A 22,469-nucleotide genomic window follows, 5' to 3' on the forward strand; every position below is an offset into this window, starting at 1 on the left:
CCCCAACTCTTGCCAGGGTCTCCCCGGAGTGGGAAGAGTGGAAGTGTGGCTGCTAGACCTGAAGGGTCTAGCTGCCAGCCTCCCTCAGGGCAGGTGGGGACAAGGGTCAGGGTGTTGCCCCTCTGATGGGGCCTGGGGATGATTTGGGGGATGGAGGAGGCTTGGATATTTATTCACCTTTCACATGTAAGCGCTTTGTTTTACCTATGAGCACTCCAGCCCTTGCAGAGGGGGCTGCTGCCCCATCGCGGGTCCCCCTTTAGTGCCTAGTACAGTGCAGGGCAGGTGATGAGTGCTCTAAGGCAACCTGTTAAACAAAGGAATGAGTGCATGTGTAGGGGTATCCCCCATGGGGTGAATGTCAGTAGCGAGACCTTGCATTCCCTGTTCAGGGTGTGGCTAGCTCAGGTGAAGATGTTCCTGTCTGTGGCCCAGTTCCTGCTTGGCCACCCAGGACCCCAGCTCCTCAGAGGGGTCCCTCTGGACCCCACACCCCTAATCTTGCCGCTTGGCCTCCCACCTCCATGGCCTGGGTCCTGCCGCGGCCACCGCCTTCATACTCACCTCTGAGTGGTTGGAGCACCTCGAAGTGTCTCGCTGCCAGAGTGCCAGTGACAGCCACAGAAATCATGAATTTCCGTGAATGGGGGATGCGGAGTTTTCTTGTATTCTATCCAGAGAGAGCTGTCCTTCAGAGGGGAATTTAGTGTAATTACCCTTAAGGGAGCGATCCTTACACAGTCAGTCACAACACTGACCTCCTGGCTGAGATTTGACAGCAAAATTGCAGGCTGTGTACTCAACAGAAGGGGCATCCTCCTTTTTTGGGGGCTGAGGGGGGAGGCGGGAAGGAAGGAGGAGGAGGGAAAGGAGACTCAGAGGCTTTGAAAAGAAAAGTGCTGGCTTACAGCTGCCAGGCGAGCGGGTTCTCCTTGGCAAGGCATCTACAGGGCAAGGAGAAGGTGTCCAGAGATCCCCTGGCACTTCACTTGGCTCATGAAAAGGGGCCAAATTAGGCATTCCGGCCCTTCAGATCTTTGAGCTCTGGTTTGTGATCTTAGCTAAGGTTAATCTTATTGTAAGAAGGATTTGGAAGGTACTAGGCACTATTTGATAAACTTCTCAGGCATGTTTTCCCAAACATATCTGTCCCTTGGTCCCTCCCCGGTGCTAGAAGTTCCACCGTTCCTTTTACCTGTAAGTTGACAGATCCAAGACCCTGTAAACCTGCACCTGGGTTATCTGGAAGGACTAATGTGCTAATCTGTGACCACTCTGAATTTAGCATGGATGCATCTCTCAGATGTGCTGGCCCATCACATGACTGAATCCAAAGGACACGGGGATCAGGCAAGTTTCCGTGAAGGATTGGAAAAAATCTGGTGTATGGGTAGATCTTGATGGACTGTGAAACCTGGGAAGGAATGGAGGTAAATCCCCAAATCTCAAAGCTGGAAGGGACCCCAGAAGCCAATGGGTCTGAACTTCGCAGAGGAGTCACCACCTCTCTGTTCTACCTCTATCCACAACACAGGGCTGGGTGCGGTGACTCACGCCTGTAATTCCAGCATTTTGGGAGGCCGAGGTGGGAGGATCACCTGAGGTTAGGAGATCGAGACCAGCCTGGCCAACATGGCGAAACTCCATCTTTACTAAAAATGCAAAAATTAGCCAGGCATGGTGGCACGTGCCTGTAATCCCAGCTACTCGAGAGGCTGAGGCAGGAGAATCACTTGAACCTGGGAGGCGGAGGTTGCAGTGAGCCGAGATAGTGCCATTGTACTCCAGCCTGGGTGACAAGAGTGAAATTCTGTCTCAAAAAACAAAGCAAAGCAAAACAAAACAAAACAAACAAACAAAAACAACTCGGCCACCTCTGCCTGCACAGTTCCTAACAGCAGGAGCTAGCTGTCCCTATAGAGGTCCATCCTGCTGTTACATAGCACGGACCATTGCCAAATTCCAGATTTTCAAATGAAAATCTGTGTCCATGAAATTTCTTCCTTCCTTTTGGAGCCCCTTTGGAACAAATCTAGGCTTTCTCGGGAGGGACAGCCCTTCAGCTACATGGGGACCATGCTCAGCTATTCATCATCTTCTCCTCCAAGTCTGGGACCCAGTAGACTCATCACCTCTGCCTCATCCTTTCGGGAAAGTGCCCAAAAGGAGTCTGAAAGGGCACAGGACGGCCCCAAATGCAAACCCAATGTTTATTGAGCATCTGCTATGTTCCAGACAGAAACACCCACCATATCTCTTTTCTCTTTTTTCTTTTTTTGGAGACGGAGTCTTGCTCTGTCACCCAGGCTGGAGTGTAGTGGCATGATCTCAGCTCACTGCAACCTCCACCTCCCGGGTTCAAGCAATTATCCTGCCTCAGCCTCCCGAATAGCTGGGACTACAGGTACATGCCACCATGCCCGGCTAATTTTTTGTATTTTAGTAGAGATGGGATTTCACTGTGTTGCCCGGGCTGGTCTCAAACTCCTGAGCTTAGGCAATCCACCTGCCTCGGCCTCCCAAAGTGCTGGGATTACAGGCCTGCGCCACTGCGCCTGGCCCCATATCTCTTTTCATCCTCTCCACCAATTCAGTGAAGGGAGGATATATTATTCTCATTTTACCGTAGAGAAAAGAAGGACCCAAGAAGCTTAAAATCGCTTGCCCCAAATCACCTGCCAGCAAAGGGCAGAGCCAGAATTGGGAGTCCAGACTCCTGACCCAGGCCAAGGACTTTCCTTGAGAATCCAGCTGCATTGGTCCATATACCCCTTGGGCACCACTGGGTTTGGGGAATGAGCTCTGCCATCATTCTCCTGTCTTTCCACCTCCATGACACTGTTCTGCAGAGCCTTTCTCTCCACTTGGCAGGGAGAAGGAATTCCAGGGGAAACCCAGCTTAAGTCCTGCATCCTCCCTGAAGGCTTCCCTGCCCATCCCAGGCCTCAGTAACTGCTTCAGTAAAATGACAACATTGGACGTTATTTACTGACCACAGGACCATGCTTCAGCACCTACCCTAAGGTATTTGATTCAATCCTCCAGATATTTGCCCTGGCTGAGGGTTCTGCCTGAGCTTCTCTCCCCTCAGATACCTGCATCTCCTTCAAGGACCACCTTCTCTGGGAGGTCCAAGCTAACCATCCTTTCCCAGGTTTTTGTACCCGCTCTGTTTCTTTCTATAGCTCATGTCACCTTCTGAAGAGTATTTAATTTACTCATTATTATGCTCATTGCCTATCTTCCTCCTCTTTAAGTTCCAAAAGGACAGAGGCTGTATTTTGTATACTGTTGCATCCCAAGCACCCAGAACAGTGCCTGACATACAGTAAGTGCACAAGCCATATTTGTCAAACGACAGGAGGAAAACTCAAAACCCTTTGAGGCAGGTGTGTTGTTTTCATAGCAGAGAGGAACTAGGGCTGTAGTTCTGGGTTAGGTGGCTTGTCCAAGGTCACAGAGCTGGCCATACCCAGCTGTGTATTGGGCTGCTGAGTATGAGGCTGTTTGGGATGGGCCTTGAGCCTGAGCCTGTTCTGAACACTGTGTGTGTGTGTGTGTGTGTGTGTGTGTGTGTGTGTGTGTGGGGTGGCTTCCTAGGGGATTTCTGCCTGCATTCCAACCAGCAGGTCCTTCTGGGCACCCTCCCCTCCTTTACAGAGCTTCTTCCCTTCCTGCAGCTCCTTTCAGTCCCTGCTTTCTTGCCCCAAGCCTGGAGTGGCCTGCAAGTGCAGTCCAGCTCACCTCCCTCCCCTGAGCACATGGGTCCCTGCCTGGGCTGAAGTCCACACCGGGAGCCCAAGGTGCCCCTGGAAGGCCCCCACCCTGGCCTCCGAGTGGCTCCTCTCCCCAGAGATGTAAATCCGGGCCCCAGAGTGGCCACACAGAACATACATCTTAAACAAACACTTCTCCTTGCTGTTTATCTCCCTGGCCTTTAAACAAACTCTTTCAAAGGTTTCTGCTGATAGGAGAGATTTACTGAAAACCATTCCTTGCTTAAAAGCCCCGGGTTTATGCTGCTGGGGTGGGGGCAGTGGGGCCTTCAGGCCTGGGGTTTCTCTGCCTCCGGACCACATGTTTATCCTCCAGGCCTTGATAGAGGAGCAACACAGACTAATCTTTATGGAAAAGAAAATAATAAAAGCAGGAAAGGGGAGGGGTGGAGGCTGGGGGACATTTGGTTCTTGTCACTGACTCCAAGAGGCTGTGGCAGGTCCGGGTGTGGCAGTGCCCACCACACTGTAGCCCTGCCTGTGGGGGGTGGGGTGAGCTGAGCATCCGGGAGGGGTGGGGCTCCCTTGAACTTTGGACAGAAGGCCCTTGGGCAGGTGAGCCTCTTCTCCAGCTTCCAGAGGCCAGAGTGGGCCTCTCCCTGCTGGATGGGGGGTGGAGGGAGGGCAGCAGTCATATGATCATGTCTATTCCTGCATCAACCAACACTCAGAAGGCACCCAGCCTGTGCCAGGACCTGGGGGTGGAGAGAGGAATAGTTGTTAACATTTACTTCAGCATTTCTGTGGGCCTGGTACTGTTGTAAATCACTTACATGAATCAACTCATATAACGGCCCCAGAAGTTAACTATCTCCGTTTTGCATATGGGGAAACCAAGTCACAGAAAGATTACTGGCCATACTCCAGAGGTTTTGGTTTAACTGGGATGCAGGCTGGGCATTGGATTCCCGGATGCATCCTAAGTGGGAAACTATTGCTGTAGAGATTGACATTCCCATTTCCCACCCACTCCCCACTTGTCCTCCCAATAATACAGTATCTCATCCATTTCAAGGTGTCTCACAATTCATTGACAGCAGTATTTCTTTCTTAGTGGATCATAAAATAATGGTGCATCTTACACATAAAATAATGGTGCATCTTCAACAAAATATAGCAATAGACAACTAACCTCTACCAACTGTGGGGCCTGGGCTGGATGATTTGCATCCATTATCTCATTTAATCCACCTCCCAAAGCTTCAAGATAGGTCACAGGAGCACCTCTGATGAGAAAACTGAGGCACCAAGAACTCAATAACCTGCCCAAGATCACCCAGCTGGTGGGAGGTGGAGGCAGGATTTGAATCCACAATTAAATGGCCTAGTATTTATCCCTGACCCTTACAGAGCACCTTATATGTTTCAAACTGTCTTCCCACCTGTTTTGTCCATTGAGGAAGACACTGAAATCCAGAAAGGTTAAGTGACCTGCTCTAAGTTACACATCTGACTTCTCAAACTGTAACTGTGGGAGAACCATGGAAAGTGGGTTTTGTTGTTGTTGTTGTTGTTGTTTGCTTGTTTTAAGCCTACCTGGGCTTTTATAGCTAGAAGCCACTCCTAAGAGAACATGATCAGGAAAGTGGGCCAGGGCAGGGGCCCCTGAGAGCGTGGGCCATCCTGGGGTCTTGGGTGCTGAAAGTTGGAGCCAAGGCCTGTGGTGGGACCTCCCAAGGACGGAGGACCTGAGCAGGGGCAGATGTCATTGCAAAGACTCCACTGACTTCCGTCTCTGTTTTGTTTGTGAAGCGAAGTTACTGCAGTGGCAGGTGGGGAGACAGCAGAAGGCCGGGTAGGAATTTCCAGTCCTTCCCTGGGCCCATAGCTCAGGCCGGAAGCCACTCCCTTCCTCCATGTTTACATGCAGCAGGCCACACCCCTCGAGATGGCACAGACTGACACCCCCTTCCGGTCCCCCTGCTCCAGGCCAAATACTTTTTCACTCACTTTAAAGCACCTTTCAGCACTTGGGCCCTGAGCTGGGGAGCATTTCCAGGGAGGAAAGAAGGGAGAGGGAGGGTATGAGGAGGAGGCTGGGGATGGGTTGAGGGAAGGTGGGGAGCTGCCGGTAGTTGAGACTAGGATGAAGTTATGTGGGTGATTGTCTTGCACCCATCATCTTTCTTTTTGTATTATTCTTTCCTTATATAGTGACATCCAGTTTCCAAAACCTTTCCTTCCTCCTAGCAACTCTTGCCCTAAGATACTTAATTCACACCAAGGTAAACATGACTGATAACAGTTTCCAAAGTGATCCTTTCAAGAGCATTTTGGCAGTGGCCTCTTTATTTGTTCATTCATTCTTTGATTTGCTGAACAATTTCCTTTGGCATTCCTAGAGACCCTCCATCCTATCTCGAAGCCTTAGCTGGGACACCTCTAAGCTGTTTGGTGGGCTGCTGTCCAAACTCTGAGCTTTGTGGGTAATGACACCCACACCCTCTGACAGCATGTAGGTATATTGGCAGCAACCCAAGCTGTCCTTTTTGCACCTTCAATGGAAGGAAAGGTAATTTCTCCTCATGAAAAAAGATTGGGAGACTTTGCCTAAATGAAAAGGGAGGTGCTTTAATGATAGATCTCCAGGCATCAAATCCATCAGTCCCTCTCAGTCTGGTCATGGGTTGAGCTCCCCGGGCAGCTGAGCAGGAGCCCATCCAGGACATCAGAACTTGGGGTAGAATTTCCACTCCGCTGGCCCTCAGGGCTCTGCGTAGATTTCTCTCTCTGTTCTTCTTGGCAGGGAAGTGGTTGATAATGAGGAAGACCCTGAGCTCAGAGCTGGAAGATATCCAGGGAATCATCTACCCAGTAGTTTGCAGAGGACAGAATGACTCAAAAGTATACCGAAATCCAAAATATAAAACAGCTAAGAGTTATAGCTCCAGTTGAAGGCAAAGGTCTAGACCCTGCCTCCTCTGCTCTCCCACTTGGCCCATAAGTGGTCCAAAGCTTTCCTGTGGACCTCGAAAGCTCAGGAGAACACGAATAGAATCTGCTAAGCCAGTCTAGTGATCCATTTTATAGACAAAGAAACTGAGTCAGAGCATGATGGGATGGATGAGAGTCCTTAGGGCCCTCCACCCTCCCACGATCGCTTCTGGTTCATGTTCATTCCCTGGACTCATAATGTATCCTTCTTTCTAACTTGACCTGCACAATTCTACAGACTCTTCAGGCTCAGCTCAAATGTCACCTCCACCATGGAGTGTTCCTCAATTCTCTCCTCCAGTTCTGGCCCTACTCCCACCCAGTTTGGTGTTCCCGGAGCTTACTGCTTTTGCATCTTAAGTTCAATCTCTCATTTCTGCTCATTTGAAGCAGCTCTTTCTCCGTTGTCAGGCTGTTGGTCTCCTCAAGGTCAGGAGCTTTTCAAAAAATCCCAAGCCTCCAGCCCATGAGTAGGTATGTGATCACAGTGAGGCTGCTGACATGTTTTCTTGGGTGATGGTGAGATGCTTTGCCCACTGGGGTCAGGGTCACCCTACTGGACGGCCCTAGTTCTCATCAATTTGGTGGGGAGGGCATTGACTTTGATTAAACAGTTACTTGGATACCTGAGGTAGGGCAGGGAAGTGGGTACAGAACCTTCAGAGCCTGGGGAGGAGGAATCCTTCTGCTCTAAACTGTCCACTCGCTCCATCCTCAAGAAGATGGAGAGCAGAAACGGGTGGGGGAAGAGAGCTGGGCCCCGCATACTTCCCACCATCACTGATTTCCCCCTTCTCTGGCATTTTAAGAGCTCAGACTCAAACCCTTCAAGGGCTTTTGAAACAATTAGATTAGAAAGTACCCAGTGCTCGGTCTAATTGCTTAAAAGCCACTTGAGGCTCCAACTGACCCAGAGTAAAGCCTGGGGGGTGGGCAGCGGGGAGGGGAGACCCGAGACACTCTGTCGCCCTGTTTCCCAGGCCTTTCTGGACAACCAAGCCCCATGTGAGTGATGGTGCCAAATAGGGGCCTTCAATTGTCCCCGGGGGGCAGAGCCACCATACTCTTCCTGCCCCTTTCCCAGCCCTTGCCCCCAGGGAACCGCTCACATCTAACCTTTCTCTAAGATACCTTCTTATGCAAATTTCAGCATTCCTAGGGGTGATTGGAGCACTTATGTCCAGAACCAATTTTCAGTGTCAGAAAGTGGACTGAGCCAGTGTAAAGAGGCCCAGAAGTATCAGGAGACAAGCCTTGGTGTGTCCAACTCAAGATGATGGTTTGCTTCTGGGATATTCTGAGATGGGGGATTTTGCAATCTCTAAGTCAGTTCCATTTCTCCATGCTTTCCTGATTACTCTTCTCCCAAGTTCTTTTAAATACACACACACACACACACACACACACACATACATATACATTTATTTATTTTGTTTGAGACAGGGTCTCGCTCTGTCATCCAGGCTGGAGAGCAGTGGCATGATTATGGCACACTGTAACCTTGACCTCCCAGATTTCAACTGATCCTCCTGCCTGAGCCTCCCCCAGTAGCTGGGACTACAGGAGTGTGCCATCACATCCAGCTAATTTTTAAATTTTTTCATAGAGATGGGGGTCTTACTATATTGCCCAGACTGGTCTCAAACTCCTAGCCTCAAGTGATTCTCCTGTGTTGGCTTCCCAAAGTGCTGGGATTATAGGCATGAGCCACCATGCCCAGCTTTAAATATAGTTGCTGCATAAAATTCTTCTCTCTGGCTTAAGATCTTGCAATGGCTCCATGTTCGATAGGAGCCATTGCAATGTTAAGCTACAGAGAAGTTCCCCCAGCCTTCCAGCCCCTCTGTAGTTTGCTCCCACCTCACCTTTCCAGGTCCATTTACCCTGTGTGCCCTCAGCTCAAGCCCACTGTGGTGCCTTTTCACAGGTCATGCTCTTGGCCTCCATTCTTTCACCATCTGAATGAAGTCATATGTTTATGTGCCCAGCAACAGGCCAAGCAGAGGGGACACTGAGATGAATGAGCCACAGGCCCTGCTCTCAGGGGGACACATTCTAGCTGGGGCATGAAAACATAAACAGAAGATTCCTTTGCCAAATTCTTCTTGAGCACCTCTATGTGTCAGACCTGAGGACACTGAGGTGGACAAAACAGATAAAGTCCCCACTCTTGTGGAGCTTAGATGGTTGAGGAGAAACAGACAGAAACACGTAAGCAAAGAGATATACAATCTGCCATGGGGAGATTAATGTGTGAAGGAAAACAAAGTAGGGGGGAAGAGAAGGACCTTGGAGGTGAGGATATTTGAGCAGAAACCTGAATAAAGGGAAGGAACTGCTTGTGCAATGGTCCTAAGGCAGGAATGCGTTTGAGTTTAACAAGGAGCAAGGAAAGAGACCAGTGTGATTGGAGAAGAGTGAGGGAGGGAAGGAGGAAGGGAGAAGAGTAGAGGGAGCAGGGGGCAAATCATGAAGGATGCTATAGTCCCGGCAGGCCTTTGGATCCTATAGTGAGATGAGAGCCACTAGGGATATTGAGCAGGGGGTGATGTCAGTAAACACATGTCTTTTTTTTTTTTTTTTTTTTTTTTTTTTGAGACAGAGTTTTGCTTTTGTTGCCCAGGCTGGAGTGCAGTGGCGTGATCTTGGCTCACTACAACTTCTGCCTCCCGGGTTCAGGTGATTCTCCTGCCTCAGCCTCCCTAGTAGCTGGGATTACAGGCACGTGCCACCATGCCTGGCTAATTTTATATCTTTAGCAGAGATGGGTTTTCACCATGTCGGTCAGGCTCGTCTCGAACTCCTAACCTCAGGTGATCCGCCTGCCTCGGCCTCCCAAAGTGCTGGGATTACAAGTGTGAGCCACCGTGCCCAGCCCAAACACATGTGTTTTTTTCTTGAGATGGAGTTTCGCTCTTGTTGCCCCGGCTGGAGTGCAATGGTGCGATCTTGGCTCACCGCAACCTCTGCCTCCCGGGTTCAAGCGATTCTCCTGCCTCAGCCTCCCGAGTAGCTGCGATTACAGGCATGCACCACCACCCTGGCTAACTTTGTATTTTTAGTAGAGATGGGGTTTCTCCATGTTGGTTAGGCTGGTCTTGAACTCCCGACCTCAGGTGATCCACCTGCCTCGGCCTCCTAAAGTGTTGGGATTACAGGCGCGAGCCACCACGCTCGGCCAAACACATGTCTTAAAAGGCTCACTTTGGCTGCTGGTGGAGGACAGCCTGGAGGAAGGGGCAAGAGTGGAAGCAGGGAGAATAATTTGGGAGCCACTGCAATAGTCCAGGCAAGAGATGGCAATGGTCGGGGTATTGGGAAGTGGTTAAATTAGTGATAGTTATAATAGAGTGTAGATACTAGTATGAGAGCACAAGCCGGGGACTCCCTGCCAGACCTGGAGGCAGGAGTGGGTTGTTGACAACAAAGGATTGCTGCAGTTTTGACCATGAAGCCAAATCTTCAAGAAGAAGGAATTCGTAGAGACAGGAGGTGAGAAAGTGGGGCAGAGGAGCAGCACACACTGCAGTGTGTACTTCATGTCTTTCAGGGACCTGGGGGCAGCGTAGATAGGCCAGAGCATCATTTAGAGGCAGGGAGTAGGGCAGGCTGAGGCTGGAGGGCTTGAGAGGGGCTGGACACCAAGGTCAATGGCCAAGTTGAATTTGGGTCTTCTGTATGCAGCAGGGAGCCACAGAAGAGTGTTAAGCGTGGCTGCATCGTGATCCAGTTTGTGTTCAGAAAAGATCACTGGCTGTGGAGGGGTGGGCGAAGGACTGGGGCCTAGAGGACCAGTTAGGAAGCTGTTGTGGTAACATGGTGATAGATGAGAGTGGCCTGGACTAGAAGGGCTGTGATGGGGCTTGGAGAACTGTTTAGAAAGGAAAGTTGCCAAGATGTTCAGAGTTGGCTGATCAGACAAAGGGATTAGAAAGCAGAAGGAATAAAGAGTGACCCACCTTCAGCTCCAGTGCCTTTAGACAAGGGGCCCTATACTTAGAGCCTTCCTTTGGCCCTCCTCACAGTGTAGGAGTCTGTCCAGAAGGAGGGAGCCACCCCGACTCCTGAACCATGCTCCAGATGCCCAGCGCCCTAGAAATCCCCGCCCTAAGGACCTGTACCCTGCATCCAGGCCCTCTGCAGGTCACCTCCCCAGGTCCAACCTCCAGAGGGTAGCCTGTGTCTTGGCTGTGAGTTGAGTGTGGGGCATGTGGTCAGCAGTTTCGTGTGCAGATTGGAGTATCCACACACGTGCTCTTGAAGCCCTAGTTTAAGGTGAAGGTGGGATGGGAAGAGAAGAGGCAGGCTAAGGGCAGGGCTCGGGGAGAGCAGAGGGAGTTTCTCCCTGTGCGGTGTCCCTGTGCAGAACTCCAATAAGCCTGAGAACTCTAAAGTCAAATCTGGCCTTCCAGGTCTTTAGAAGGTGTATGTGTCAGCCTAGGAGAATAGAACATATTTTATTAAACAGTTTGTTAACTTGATTTTTAACTTTTAAATATTTAGACATATGGAATGTGGGCCTCCATTTGTACTTTCGCTTGGTCTAAGAGGGGTGAGTGGAAAACTCCCGAGGGCCCGGATTATGTCTTCTTTGTCTTGTTCACCCTCCCCCATCTCCCCAACCTTGGGCCCCTGGACCTTGGTAATTTCCATCAAACTGGAAAGAGAATCAGATCCCAGCCTGACAGTGAGAAATGTAGACTTGATGAGACCCCAGGAGGGAAAAGGTTGATCAGGCAACTGACTGTCGAGGGCTTTGGAGGTGTGGCCAACGGCTGGCGAGGAAGCTGACCCAGTGTCCAGGGGTTTAAGAGCAGGCAGACCGCCTGGGTTCAAAGCCCGGTTCTGCTCTTTAGGACTGTGTGGCCCCAGCAGGTTACTAGCTCCTGGTGCATCGGCCGCCTTCTTGTAAGACAGGATAACAATAATAATCCCTAATGACCTCAACCGCCTAGTTTACTGGGGGAAGATGTAGTGCTTGGCATGTAGTGAGTTCTATGAAAGTTTGTTATGTGAAATGACCCCTTGGAAGGAACTTTTAAGCCCAGCTAAGGGGCAGCTCCTGGCAAATCAGAAAAGGAGACATTGGTTTTGGTGCCAGACTTTTCTCCTCCCACTTTCAAGATCCCCCATAGCAGATGGGGGCTCAGTGATCAAGCTATTCCCCCTCCTCCACCAGGGCTATCTGTGGCCTGGGGTAACTCCCTCTGTCCTCTGTGTCTTTAAGCTCCACAAGCTCCATCCTCTCGTTCCCTGGGGACTTTGCCACGCAACCCACTTGCTAATCCCGGAGGACCTCATTCACAGGAAGATATCAGTGGGCCCAGTGCTGTGCTGAGTGCCCCAACAGGTTATCTCATTCAGTCCTTTTTTTTTTTTCCATCAGGGAAGTTGAGACAAATTGTTCACTTCTTTTAATAATCCTCTGAGCACTGTTCCAGATATTCTTATCCCTATTTCCCAGAGGAGACCAGAGCAGAGAGAGGTTAAGTATTTCAGTATTTCTCAGCCACAGATCTTGGACTAGAATCCAAGACTGTGTGGCTCCAGAGTCCACTCTTGACTTCGATGAGTCCTGACTTAGTCAGAACTAGTGGGACACTCCTGCTTAGGAAAGAGGTGGGACTTTCTGGAGCCAAGGCCATGTCCCACAGGAGGCACTTTGATGGGACGGTAGACACTGAGGCAGGCTGACGGTGGGTTGACGTTCTGGTTTGTTGGGGAGAGGAAGTTCTTTTGGTTTCCTTCAGATTATAGCTAAGGGCCTTCCAGGCAACCAACCAACCAACCAACCAACCATCAACCCTTTCTTTTCAAGGGACATGACTATGGGTGGGTCTGGAAAGACAGGTGCTTTGTGTGTTGAAAATCCTGAGGCAGAGAGCTCTGTTTGGCAGTGAGTGTTCCAGACGGAGGGGATTCTATAGGGACAAGGAACTCCCCCTTCCGCACTCTAGCCCTGTCTCAGCCCTACAGCCTGTCCCTACCTGGGGGCTGTGGAAGCAAGCTGATAACATGGACCCTCCGAAAGCTGCCAGCCTTGGGGATCAAATGCCTGTGAAATAACACTCAGGCATCACATGCTTGTTGAGTGGAGACAGAGATGCCGCGTTCTGGTCCTTGCTCTCTAGAGCTTCCAGTTTCCTAGCAGGATGGGCACACACTCTGGGGAAACTATCCCATGGAAAGAGTGTCGGAGAGCCTGGCCCTGTGGCCCTGACGAGAACTCTGTGTGACTTGGACAAGTCACTCACCCTCTCTGATCTTGGTTTCTCACCTGTGAAATGAGACAGTTAGAATTGATCACTGGGTTAAACCTTGTTTTTCATCTTAAAATTAGCTCTAATGAAATCTGACACAGAACTCTGCTATAAAAAGTAGAGCCACTCTGCTTGTGAGAGGCGGGAGCCAACCTTCTCTGGTTTCTTCCTCTTCTTTCAGGATGATCCCCAAGGGCGGCTCTCAGTGTCTTTCACTGAAGGCATGAACCTCAGGGAACAGCTCAGGAATGGCCTCACAGAGGCAGTCCACGTGGGCTGCAAGGCTAGAAGGACTTTGATGAGTGAAGGTGTAGGGAGGGCACACTGGGCAGGAGACACTGTGTGAGAAAAGATGCAGACAGGGAAGGAGCCAGCCTGGCTGGGGGTGGGAAGTGCTGGAGGAGAGGAAGCGCAAAGAACCCAAGAAGGGGTCCTCAGGGGATGCCCACAGGAACTTCACAGGAGCACCAAGGGGCAAAATGATATTTACAACTGGGAACTCAAGTCCAGGCTCCTTCCTACAGAGATGGGTGGTGTGTATACCCTGCTGTGAGGGGAGGGAAAGAACCAGCATTAGGGAAATGATACAGTGTCCACTTTGGAGGGTTGCTTTAAGGGTGAAATTAGTGAAGATAGCTAATTTCACTAGATAGATAAATTAGTGAAGATCTGTCTCAGGACAGAAGGAATGCTACATAGGCATTTGTTAAATACGGTCAGACCAGAGTGGACCCTGAGCTTGCCAAAGGTCTGCATCCCTCCTGGCCTTGGGCCCAGTGCTAGTGCTGATAGCTTAGAATTTCAGCAGCTTCTACGCTCAACAGTTACGGTGATTATGAGATGTATGTGTATGTGTGTGTTGAGGGGATGTGGCTGCAGGTGTCTTTCAGCCACCTTCTAACATGCATGCTAGTGTGTGCACATACACACACACACACACACACACACGCTCAGTCTTTTCTCTAGAGCTGGTGCACTCCTCACCACCCCCACCTCTTCATCCTCCGAATCCCCACCCCATCCCCTTTGCTTCAAGTCCATACCTTGCTCGGCCTTCTTCCTCCCCTCTCTCTGAGTCCCTGGTCCTCCCACCCACCATAAATCTGTAACTCGGGAGTGTGTGTGTAGGGGGGAGGGGGTGGAAAAGCAGCAAACCAAACCAACCCCAGCTAATGAAAACGGCGATAAATCTCTGTCTATCAGGTTTGTTGTGAGCACAAACATTGCCAAACAAGGGCCCAGATGGCCTGCAGGCCCTCCTCCCTACGGTCTGCAGAGCTTTAAATGGAAACGGTTGCTTTATACATCTATTTACTACTTGGAAATGGGGGATGATTGAGACCAGGGGTGCCTGGCCAGGAAATGGGGTGCAGACCAGGTGTGAGCTCTCTGCCCTCCATGCCTGAGCAGGACTGCTGTCTAGTCCCCAGCCTCCACCATTTCTGTTCCTGGTGAGCCCTCTCTAACACAGGCCTTCGGGCTGGAGTGGGGAAGAGGCCACCTTGCTGGCTGACATTCTGGTCTCCACAGCCTGGCCTCAACCTGCTCCAAGACACATTCCTGGCTAGCTGGACCCAATTCCTCACTGTTATTTTCAAAGTTCTTCATTTTTGCCTAGAACTTTCCCTGTTTTCCATACGGCCTGCCCTGGATGGGTAGAAGTGGAAGCCTATCTTGTTCTTCAAGGCCAAGCCAAACCCCACCTCCTCTAGGAAGTCTCCCCATCCCTAGTCCTCTCTGGGCTCTATTCCTGTAGCATCAGCCACAGACAGCCTAGGCAGTCTTTACAAGACACCTACTTGGGAGGTGGATAGGTCTAGGTACACAGCCAGGCTTTTTAGCTAAGGGACCTTGGCAGGTTAATCTCTCAGCCTCAGTTTCTTACTCTCTGTAATAGGTATAATTATGATGCCTACTTCTCACCTGCCAAATAAAAAATAAACAAAAATAAATAAATGAAGCAAGTGTAGAATGTGCTTAGCAAAATGAGGAGCATAGTCTTAGAGCTTTGGACATGTCAGCCTTTATTATTGATGCCACCCAGTCATGACTGGGAATGATTCTTCTCTGTGCCTCGTCTTTTCACAGAGATGTGTGTGTGTGTGTGTGTGTGTGTGTGTGTGTGTCTGCACGTGTGTCTCTGCATGTCCTACTTTGGTTTCCCCTGAAATCAGACCCTGAGACTTGTGTGTAGGTAGTTTACTGAGGAGGTGATCACTGGAGGCTGGAGGGAGGGAACGGGGAAGTGATATAGGGATGGGATAGGAGAAAAGCCAGTGAAGAGTGGTTAATGATTGACTTTCATTGGGGGCAATGGGGGCTCACTGAGGAATCATGAGAACACACCATGGAATTGTCCCACAGAGTCCCAAGGCAGCCAGGTTGCTCATTCACTCATTCTTATATCTTATTAATAACTTGAGGGTTGCCCCTGCAGTGTTAAATCCCAGCTGTCCTGCAGGCTGAGTAAAGCTCCCTTGGCCCCTGCGCTGGAGAAACCCTGCAGGTGAGAAGCAGAAAGGCTGCTTAGGGTGGACAATTCCTGGGCTTGCTGACACCTTCCCATCACAGTGGCAGATGAGTGGAGAAGTGGGCTAGAGGACATGGGGTGAGGCACGAACAGCATCCTCTGCCGAATCATCACTTTTCAAGCCCTGACAGCCTCCAGCATGGCATTTTGCACACAGTAGGCACACTGTAAGTATTTGTGGACCAAAAGGAGGCTTGACATTAGAGTTAGGAAAACCTGGACTCTCCCTATTGTTCAGTTTTTAATTCATTGTGTGATGCTAAGCAAGACATAGGACAACTCTGGACCACATATTCTATAAAATTGAGACCTTTCTACCTTCTCTGCTTATGCCATAGCCGGGCTGGAACAAGCTGGAATGACATTTGGGGAATGCTCAGAACAGGTAAGAAGTGGCTGTGATGATGATGATGATGATGATGTGTGTAGGGGAGGGAAAGGTTCCCCTATCTAGGCATGATCCAACCAAGAAGTACCTAGTTATGTTATTCACTCTGTGGTCAAAGCACAAAGGTGTGTTCCCCTGGCACTAGCGGGATGACTTCTGCCTCCTCCTATTCCAAGACAACCCCAAAGGTAAAACATGGAAAAAGAAAAGGCCATGGGGGTAAGATCTGCTGACTCCTCAGTGAAAAGGATCCCACATTTCTCTGCCTACCAGGGATGGCCTGTGGTTCCTTTTACCTAGGTCAGTAGTGGGTTTTACGGATATCTGATGAGTGTAAAAACCATTTTGTACAGTAATTCCAAACTTGGCGGTGGGAGGGGTGGGGGTGGGGGGTCTTGGAATCCCTAGGGAGCCCACGGATAACCCTTAAGACTCCTTAAGTCCCTTAAAAATATAAGTAAGAAATGGCTAGTCATGGTGGCTCACACCTGTAATCCCAGCATTTTGGGAGGCCGAGGTGGGCCAATCACCTGAAGTCAGGAGTTTGAGACCAGCCTGGCCAACATGGTGAAACCCTGTTTCTACTAAAAATACAAAAATTAGCCTGGTATGATGGTGGGCACCTGTAATCCCACCTACTCGGGAGGCTAAGGCACGAGAATCGCTTGAACTCGGGAGGCGGAGGTTGCAGTGAGCCAAGATGGCGCCATTGCACTCCAGTCTGGGAGACAGAGCAAGACTCCATCTCAAAAAAAAAATATATATATATATATGTGTGTGTGTGTGTGTGTGTGTGTGTGGGTGTGTGTGTGTGTGTGTGTGTATATGTAAAAATGGAGTGCTTGAGTAAACGTGTACACCTAAGCCACTCTAAGTTGGTGACCTGAAGCTTCCAGCAAATTCTCAAAGGAGTTTGTGATCCAAGAAAAGTAAATTTGCTCTATCCCAAATCTCCCATCTCAAAGGGGAGGACACTGAAGTCCAGAGAGGGTAAGCGACCTGCTGGGTCACACAGTAGAGGCTGGATAGAACCCAAGGTTTCTAACCCTGTGTGGCTTTGTGGGTCTGCCAGGCAGACCTAAACAGTTAGGTCTGCCTGGCTGCACAACGAGAAAAGCAGGCTGGTTCATCAGGACGCTGTGCTGAAAGTCCATGGCACATTACAAAGTCTCTACTTGCTCCTGGGGGAAACATCTCAAAGGCATGATATAGTCACTATTTTCTGGGGATGAGGGTGAGCACTGAGCTCTATGTCCACGGAAAACAGAACAAGGAAAAGCTAGGCCAAATGTGGAAAGAAATGGAGCTCTCTGTTACTGAGAAAGAGTGCTGGGGCAGGGAGTGCTCTTAAAACTCAAGTGAAGCTTGGGCAACGTGGCAGGTCTTAGTTTCCAGAGGCAGAGATGGAAATGATAATCATACTTACCTCTCTAAGTTGTGGTGAAGATTAAAGAAGATGATGCAAGTGAAAATGGCTTATAAATAAGAAAGCAGTACACAAATGCTAGTAATGATCTTTACAGCAGTGGCCTGGTAAATACTTGTTTTGCTGCTGAGAATAAATTGTATACCACCTGGATGTCAATTACCCAATTCTGGACAACTGTACCATTGTCCTTCAAGCCCTTGCAGCCCACTGTTGGAGCGAGAGCCCTGGTTTTGAAGTCAAACCTGAATCTGCACCTTAGCTCCACCACCTGTGCACGTGTGTGACTTTGGATAAATCATGTAATTCTCTCAGCCTCGAATTGTCCATCTGCAAAACAGGGACACATGCCTATCTCATGAGGACATAATGAAGATTTGATCAGTTGGTTACAATGAAAATATCTATAATGGTGACTGGCACACAATAGTTACTCAATAAACATTAGCAATTTTGTTCCTGTTCCTCAACAGTTTATAACTTTGGATAGTTTGTTTGCTGCGTAGTTTCTGTCTGTCTAACATTTCTGTCTTCTCCACTAAAATGTAAGCTCTGCAGCACCAGGACATGCCTGTCTTGTTTACCTCTGTGTTTCCCAGGCTGGGCACACAGTGTGCTACAGATATTTGTGAAATGAATGAGTGGAAGTGCAAAAGCACGTTTTTAAAGGATGGGAAGGAACTCTGACAATGTGAGAATGCTCACATTGGATCAGCCCCAAGGGGGACCTGGAGCTGTGCCAAGAGCCCTATTAGGGGTCAAGAGAGTTGGCCTCTGGTCCTAGCTCTGCCGCTTAACTACCGAGCCACCTCCGGGCAATTTGTTGGCCCTCTCTGGCCCTCTGTGTGTTTCCTCCAGAGCGTGGGAGCCCTGAGATTCCAGGGCTTCCCTCTTAGAGGCTGACCTCCAAGGAGCTCTGGCCAGCTGGGAAGTGTGGGATTTCGGGATAGTTCAGGGACTAAATAAAGAGAAAGGAGAAGTGGGAGAGGATAAAGACCGGGAAGGAAGAAAAGTCAACGCGTGGCTGCGGCTCTGGGCAGCTACGGGTGGGGGTAGACTGAGGGCAAAGCACTGAGCTGCTGTGCGCGCCCCCGAGCATGTCTCCGCCGCGGCTGATGCGCCCGAGCCTCCGCCTGCCCCTCCCTTCCTTGAGTGCCTCGCCAGTTCCCGCCGTCACTGACTTTCCGACTTCTTAACTTGTCAGCAAATCCCAGAGTTAAAAATGCACACGCACCCCGGCCAGCCGCCAGCAGGGCCGTCTGGCCGAGGCTCCAGATGTGGGGCCACCGCACGGGCCGCCCGCCCCGCCGCGCAGACTAAACAATTGGCCTTGGCCGTGAGCGCAGCGCAATTCCAGATGCAGCGTCCCTCGCGCCGCGCGCTAATTGGGCCGCGGGCGCGAGGCTCTGTCAGCGCCAGCAAGGCCCTGCCCAGGGCGGCCTTGGCCCGGCGCCCGCCCGCTGGGCTACCTAAGGCGGGGGCAGGGTGGAGAGATGGAGAGGAATGGTTGGGGGAGGAGGGTTGGGGGACGAAAGGGGGAGAGAGAGAAGAGAGGAGAGGAGGAAGAGGAGGAGAGAAGAAGACACAGTGAGACAGGCCACGAGACAGCGTCAGCTCTGAGACAGAGAAACACGAAGGAGGATAGCTTCAGAGACAAAGAGAAAGCCAGAAGCACTGAGCCATATTCAGGTTAAGGAGACAGAGAAGGCAGAGAGGGAGAGAGACCACAGAGAGTTGGAGAAACAGAGGCAGGGCAGACTGACACGGGAACAGAATCAGGAGAGACCAAGATAACGAGAAGGAAACGAACATGGACGCGACCGGGAAGAACGCAAGCGGTGGGAACACAGGAGACCCGCATGTTTACCACCGGGTCCCTGCTGCCTTATAGGTGTCTAACCCCTTTTGTTTTATAGTATCTCCTCCCTTTACATTCTCACTTTTTATCATTCTTCCTAGACCCGGGCGAAGCCGGGAACTGAGCCCACCCGCGCGGTGATCCATTCCTAGTCTGGCTGGGGGACTGCGTAGAGAAGGAACCTGAGCAGTCGAGATTTCACTCCCAAGCCTGGGCTTGGAGACAGGGGTTCGCCTTGGACGCTGTGGGAGGGTGCGGGATGGGACTCCGTGGGGATTTGCCTAGAGGCAGGGGATGCCCCGAATGACCTCTGTAGGGCCAGTCCCCAGGCAGCCACCTCGGCAGCACCCTCCTTTCCCATGAGCCCTGGGGCCTCTTTAGCTCTAGAGACAGGAGGATGACTCAACAGAGGTTAGTCAAGACCCAGGGCAGGGAAGCCCACCGGGGACCACCCGGGGGAGCCCCCCAGCCTCGCGTTCCGCCCCCGCCGGGAGGCCCGGGCGCCCCGGGGGTGAGCGCGGAGGGCAGTGCGGCGGCCCGGCGGCTCTTGGCGGCCCCTCTCTGACAATCTTTCCTTTGTTTGTTTTCTTAAATCTGGGAGGCCCGAATTCCTGCCGGATTCCGTAGGTTTCACTCAGGAAGGAGGCGCCCCCACCCCCACCCCCTCTCACGTCGGGCCCGGCTGCGGGGGGAATGGCAGGTTCTTCCCGGAGGCCAGCGGCGCGCAGCCCCACGGCCCGGGCAGGGCGAGCGGGCGCCGGGCGCGGCGGAGAGTCCCGGGCGCCCTGCCCGCGCGCGCCACCACGCAGCCCCGCCGGAGGGCCGCGGGCAACCTCGGCAGAGAAAATTAAAAGAAAAAAAAAAAAAGAAAGAAAATCAAACCAGGAGCGCTTTAAAAGACACAGAGTAGCCCTCCCCCCACTCAGCTTCATTCCACACCCCATCCACCTCTCACACTCCCCCACCCCTTTTTTATTTTGGTCTCCAAACTTGAGCCTCATTAATTTCCAAAAAAAATTTCCCCCAATAAAAGGCAAACATGGAAAGAAAAACAAACTATTAGAAAATAGAGGAGGGAGGAAATGTTATTTAAAAGGTTAGCAGACCGCATCATTTTCCAATGATATTATATACTCCCAGCAGTATCCAAAATATATATGGGCCCTGGGCCAAGAATGTAAAAAAACTTTTTTTTGAAAAAACCCTTACTTAGACACAACATCTGGACCGGAGAGCGAACAAACCCCCCATTTATCACACTTAATCCTCCAATGAAGCAATCGACAGTTGACTTCTGTTTTGCTAATTTAGTTGCTTTCAAGCGCCGGCCCAGTCCAGACCGGGAATTAAGTGTCACTTGCGGAGGGCCTGCCCTGCCCCCGCCCGTCTTTGCTCCCTCCCGCGCCCAGGCTCTCGGATAGGGAAAAAAGGCCATTAATGAAGAAAGAAACTTTTTACGAATTCCCTTTACCCCCACCCACTCGGGTCAGTGAAAACCTCGACTGTGACCTAGCTCTGTCCCCTCGCCCAGTATCCGACACCCACTTCCTTGGTAGCCACGCCCTCACCCGCCAGCTGCCTCCCCCCAAGACTCGGTGGAGCAACGCATCAGCCGGCACAAACTCCTGCAGCTTCAGGAGGTCACCCAGCTCACCGCCTTCTCCGCGGGTTGGCTAGGTGCTGCCATCCTCGTACCTGGCACTGCCTGGTGGCCTGGCAGCTTGACTCTTAGGCCTGGAGAGGGCAGGGGAGGGTCGTGGTGCTTGGTGGTAGGTAGCGTCCATTCCCCCCGGAAGTGGATGAGAGGCAGCAGCTCCCGAGGTGGAGGCCCTTGGCCAGCAGTGTCCGGAGACAATGGGATCTTGTGAGATTGCAAGCGGGAGAGAGAATAAATCACCGAAAGTGTATCACTTGAGGATTAGTCAATAAATCCCTGGGACCCTGGCCCAGTGGGGCTGGTGCCAGAGGCAGAGCTGGCCCCAAGTGCAGACTTCCTTCCTCAGCAACCTTCCCTTCCCTTCCCAGAGGCCTCCTGGGTCTCTCTCTCCTCACCTCTCTCTGTCCATCTCCATGGCTCCTCTCCTAAACTTTGGAGACCAAGGCACAGCCTTTTGTCCTACCTCTACCTCTTGCTGGGAAAAGTTTTACAAGGGAGCGGACGTTTGAAGGTGTCCTCAGGCACCTGCAAGCAGAAGAGGCTGGAGAATGTGTCCCAACTCCAGCCTGCCTGCTCCTGTTCACTCTGATCCAGCCCACCCCCCAGTTCCCAGTTCCAAGCCCTGGCAGAGTCCACAGGAACAGCCTGCACTCCTAAAAGAGGCCCCCAGTACCCTGAACCCCAGGCCTCTGCAGACTCTCATGGTGGTCTGGCTGGGCCTCAAACTTCTTGAGGAGGGGCCCTGAGTTCTGGCCACAATCCAAATGCAGTCTCAAACCTCCTGAGTCCATCCCCCAGGCCCATGGAAGCCTCATATCTGGAGCACTCTCCATACTCACTCCAAAGGGCACTTACGAGTACTTAGTATATTCCAGGCAGTGTGCTAGACTCAGGACATTTGGAGACTAATAAAACTCTCTTCCTGCCCCTCCCGTGGGCCTAAGCCTCTACTGGGCTTTATTTTCTGTTCATATGGGGATACTATATTACCCAGCTATATTCTTTCCATAACCAGTCATTGAGCACCTACCATATGCCAGATACTGTTCTAGGCACTGGGGGTTCAGGGCTGAGCAAAGGTCATTTCTGCCCTCCAACTTGCCAGGGAAACAGACATGCCAACAATTAATTCCAAGACAAGGCCAAAAATCAGGGGCCATGGAAGGCATTTATAAAAGCCTCAGAGGAGGGACTGACTCACCTTGGCTGGGATAGAAGGAGGGGTGTGGGCTGGGTACAGTGGCTCACACCTGTAATCCCAACACTCTGGGAGGCCGAGGTGGGCAGATCACGAGGTCAGGCGTTCAAGACCAGCCTGCCCAAGATGGTGAAACCCCATCTCTACTAAAAATACAAAAATTAGCCGAGTGTGGTGGCGGGTGCCTATAATCCGGGCCACTCCGGAGGCTGAGGCAGAGAGTTGCTTGAACCCAGGAGGAGGAGGTTGCAGTGAACCGAGCTCATGCCACTGCACTCCAGCCTGGATGACAGAGTGAGACTCTGTCTCAAAAATAAATAAATAAATAAATAAATAAATAAATAAATAGGATGTGATGGATCACAGGGTGGTGGGGGTAACCTCATCAGTCTAGCTCTTTTTTTTTTTTTTTGAGACGGAGTCTTGCTCTTTGCCCCAGGCT

At 51.1% G+C, this 22,469-nt stretch overlaps 1 long non-coding RNA gene across 1 annotated transcript; it reads right to left on the reverse strand.

Annotated features, from left to right (window-relative positions):
• Window positions 1–3,994: 3,994 nt before the first annotated feature.
• On the reverse strand, window positions 3,995–21,389 carry LOC107129550 (uncharacterized). Its single transcript, XR_001490256.3, has 3 exons — window positions 21,225–21,389; window positions 20,868–21,033; window positions 3,995–4,471 (listed from the first exon to the last, which is right to left on the reverse strand). It is a non-coding gene; the product is annotated as an uncharacterized lncRNA (long non-coding RNA).
• Window positions 21,390–22,469: the final 1,080 nt, after the last annotated feature.

This window comes from Macaca fascicularis, chromosome 4, assembly GCF_037993035.2.
Source record: "Macaca fascicularis isolate 582-1 chromosome 4, T2T-MFA8v1.1".
NCBI lineage: Eukaryota > Metazoa > Chordata > Mammalia > Primates > Cercopithecidae > Macaca > Macaca fascicularis.